Source organism: Pseudophryne corroboree, chromosome 7, assembly GCF_028390025.1.
Source record: "Pseudophryne corroboree isolate aPseCor3 chromosome 7, aPseCor3.hap2, whole genome shotgun sequence".
Classification (NCBI taxonomy): Eukaryota; Metazoa; Chordata; class Amphibia; order Anura; family Myobatrachidae; genus Pseudophryne; species Pseudophryne corroboree.
Genome location: NC_086450.1, coordinates 304,083,459 through 304,087,853, shown reverse-complemented (window position 1 = coordinate 304,087,853; position 4,395 = coordinate 304,083,459). Strand labels below are relative to the sequence as shown.

General features: G+C 41.2%; 1 pseudogene; it reads left to right on the top strand.

Annotated features, from left to right (window-relative positions):
* The first annotated feature begins 4,022 nt into the window (after positions 1–4,022).
* Positions 4,023–4,140, top strand: LOC134946361 (5S ribosomal RNA; annotated as a pseudogene).
* Positions 4,141–4,395: the final 255 nt, after the last annotated feature.

Sequence of the window (4,395 nt, the reverse complement as noted above, 5' to 3'; positions counted from 1 at the left end):
CTGGTGTGACGCAACGCGTTGGGTTCCCTGCAGTGACCCCCTTGCCTATTTTAAGTTAAGTCATAACTCCTTACCGTTATATCTGACCTTTATGTTTTTATCACTATTTGAAAAACCTTTTATGTTTTATCCCATTTTTATGTGTTATTATTAAAAACTGTTTGTTCAATGTTATATTTTTTGGCTCATAAATTATAAGTTTTAGCATTTGTACTTTTAAACAGCACTAGTCGCCGGTACCCTTATCCCCCCACTATATATATATATATATATATTTATATATATATATATATGAAAGAGAAAACAATGGAGGGCGCAATGGTGAGTGTGATAATCAAAAGTAATTTACTGGCAAAGTATTCACTCACATACATTAAAGGTAAAAGGTAACCAGCACAGTGTAGACAGCTTGTGTAGCCTCCGGATAGCATACACCGATGTACAACGTTGCTCTATGGATACCAACAGCCGCTGTGGACATCCAGCCGCACGGACTACAAACGGACCCTTATCCCCCCACTATATGCTTTTTTCAGCTGTACTGTACCAGTATTGCAATCTTAAGGGGTGGCAGACACCTCTAATAAGGTTTTGTGTGTTTTTAGCATTTTAGTAAACTTTTTATTACTGAGACCATACCCCACAAGTGGCGCTGTATCACTTTTCTACACAATTGTCTTTTGGTACATCGATATAGCAGCCTGGTGAGCCAAGTATCCAGTACTAGATTAGAATGTTTGGAAACACTGATCACACGGGCAAAAGAAATGATTTATGCCAAAAAATATTTAATGAAAACAAGCAGGTGGACGCTCCAACACCCACACAAGATCTTGATGATCTATTCTGGTGTATGGAGAAACTCCTTATTAAAGAAGTAAAAGCATGGTGGGAGTCAAAGGCCTGGAACATTACATTACAGTTAATCGAGTACCCAGAGGCCTGAGACTCCTCAAACAACCCACGTCTGGTATAATGGATACAGACTTTATAGAAGAATGGGATTCCATCTTGCACAGGTGTTCAATCGACCTCATGAAACTTCTTATCCACAAAAAGAAGGATGTCCTGGCAGAATAAGAGGTCGAAATAAAGGCGAAAGAATCCAAAATGATCGGATTCAAGGGCAAGGAGGACTATATTATCAATGAAAAAGTACTGAACAAGAAATTAGAGCATGTAGAAGGGGAAGTCATTAAAGGGAAGGTGAAGAAATTTCTTCGGGACAAAAACGATTACATTCAAGGACACATGAAAAACTGGAGCAGATTCAAGGCTCCCGGCCATCAATTCAATGGAATGGGGAGGTACCAATGGAAGACGGTACCCAACAAAGGGAGGAAAACCAGGACCAGTAGTGAGGATTCCCCATCGAACCCACACATAAGAACAATAAACAGATTCTCTACTCTACAAAGAAGAGACTCCACAGGGGACCAGGATTTTTTATCGGCAAGAACAGGCGCAAGAACCAAAGACATGGTGAGAAACATGGTTAGAGAGGACAGCAGACAGGCATCTCCCATGAAATTAAAACTTATAGAGGAAGAGGAAAACGGGGCGGTAGGAGGGAGAGACCAGAAAAGAAGAAATCTGCATTAGCCGAACCACGGGACAAAGGCATTTTTAACCTATCTAAGCGCATTTTAACGGAACCAGAGGTAACACTCCTCAGCAAAGGTTTGTCTTTTGCACCAACGAGTGGTTTAAATAAATTCAAGACTTTTATTGACTTAAATACATTTGTGAGAAAATTAACTTTAAAGAGACATTTCCTGCGCAAAGAAGATGCGGTCATAAACAATTATGAGGAGTGTTCCAAGTCTGGCCTCAAACCAACATCAAAATACTACCCTCTGGAGTCCAAAGGTAGCGACGTCAGTATCTTTTATGATATGGTGAAAAAAGACATACAGTATGTGACACTGAACAGAAACCGGCTGAAGGAAGGAACCTGGGGAACCGTGAATGGGAAGCACTGAAAAAGCTACAGAAAAACAACAACATAGTCATAAAGCAGGCTGACAAAGGGGGGGGATTGGTTATAATGGACTATGACCTCTATACTAAAGAGGCACTAAGACTGCTGGGAGATACTAACTCTTATACACCACTACAGGGTGACCCAAAGGAACCCTTTGTGGAAGAGCTAAGGAACAAACTTCTGCATGGCCTATGGAAAAATGTGGTAACAAAGGAAGATTACCAGTATCTCATGCAATCCAATCCCATCACCCCCATTTTTTACTTCCAACCGAAAATTCATAAGTCCCTGACCAATCCACCCGGTAGACCAATAGTGGCGGGCATAGGTTCACTGACCTCCAATCTATCAGAGTATGTGGATGTTTTTTTGAAAAAGTACGTGACAGCATTGCCATCATATCTAAAGGACACGACATCAATACTCAATATACTCAGAACAGTGGAATGGAAGGACACGTATATATGGGCGACAGTGGATGTCCAATCCTTATATACATGCATCGAACATTCCAAGGGCATAGCTGCATGCAGGGAATAATTGGACAACGATCCAGACCTGACTCCCATCCACCGAGATTTTATTTGTGATCTTATGCTTTTTATCCTCAACCATAATTATTTTAAGTTTCTTAACCAGTTTTACCTACAATGCTGTGGCACAGCTATGGGGACGATTTTTGCCCCAAGCTTTGTTAATCTATTTATGGGATGTTGGGAAAAAACACACGTCTACAGTTCTAGTGCTTTTAAGAAGAATGTGATATTATACAGACGATACATCGATGACATTTTAATCATTTGGAACGGCACTGTTGAATCTTTTAATGAGTTTTTAAGTATGATGGGAAATAATGATCTGAACTTGACCTTCACCTCGAAAACCAATGACAAATCAGTTGAATATCTGGACTTGATTTTAACCAGTGAGAATGGAGGCATCACCACTAAGAACTATATCAAAGAGGTGGATATGAACAGCTATTTGCACTATCAAAGCAACCACCTCCAGAAGTGGAAGGATAACATCCCGGCATCAAAGTTTTCGAGGATAAAAAGGAACTGCACGCATTCCAAGGACTGTGACGACCAACTGGAGATTTACAGCAAAAGGTTCAAGGACAAAGAATACCCATTCTTGAGGAAGCCTTAGAAAATACAAGGAATGTGGACAGAGAGGACCTCCTGTAGTATAAACCAAGAGACAATAAGAAGGACTCAGTTGCTTTTATCACCACCTACAGCCAACATGAGAAGACCATCAGGAATTCGCTCAAGAACCACTGGAATATTCTCCTCATGGACCCAGTACTTAAGGACATCCTACCGCCCGAACCAGTTCTCATCTTCAAAAAATCCAGAAACCTGAAGGACCATCTTGGACCCAGTTTATTGAAGGAGAAGCACACCAGGAACACCCCGATGCCCAAGTGTGTGGGTTCCTTCAAGTGTGGGAAATGTAATGTATGCAAATACTTGCATCCAAATCGGAAAACTTTCAGTGATATGGATGACAAGAAGCAGTATACCATAAAAGAATTCATGAACTGTAATACTGTGTCCATGATCTACCTACTAGAATGCTCTTGCAAAAAGAAGTACGTGGGCAAGACTAAAAGACCATTAAAAATGAGGATCCAGGAACACGTGAGGAATATTAAGAACAAGGTGGTGAGCCATACTGTTTCCAGACATTTCACGTTACGACACAACTCCAATCCTGAGGATCTCACGTTCAAGGCAATTGAACATGTCTGTCTGGGAGAGAGAGGAGGTGACCTCGCGAACAAACTCTCGAGAAGGGAGATGTATTGGATATTCCAGCCGAAGACCTTGCAACCGATGGGTCTGAACGAGGGATATGAGATTGCACCTTTTTTATGAGGTGCTGTATCCTCTCACTTTCCTTGCATTCCTCATTTCTCGCCACAACTTGTTCTTGTTTTTGGTGTCCACCGCACACTATATTAAAAGATATGACTCACTAGGAATCATGTGATTTCGTGCGATCGGGTTCTGGTGTTAAGATGTCTACTTTCACGTACAGTCAAACCACACTGGCACGCCCAATCTCGTCCGATCTTGGAAGCTAAGCAGTGTTTGGGCCCGATTAGTACCAGGAGTGGGACTATCTGGGAAGATCGGGTACTGTAAGGACTGATAAATGACGTCAAGCCAACTAGTGACCGGTCTGTTATCACTTGATACATACAAGGTCCACACTATTCACGGTTCACCCTATTATCTAGTATTTACTGATTCATATTTATTACTTCTCATTTATTCATTATTTTTTACCTATGGAGGACTCACTCTGTGTATGAATACCCTTCCCAGCATCACCTCCCTCATATATCCTGTGTAGGAATTCATCCTTTATTATAGTACTCTGCACCTGGTTCTTCCCCTTTT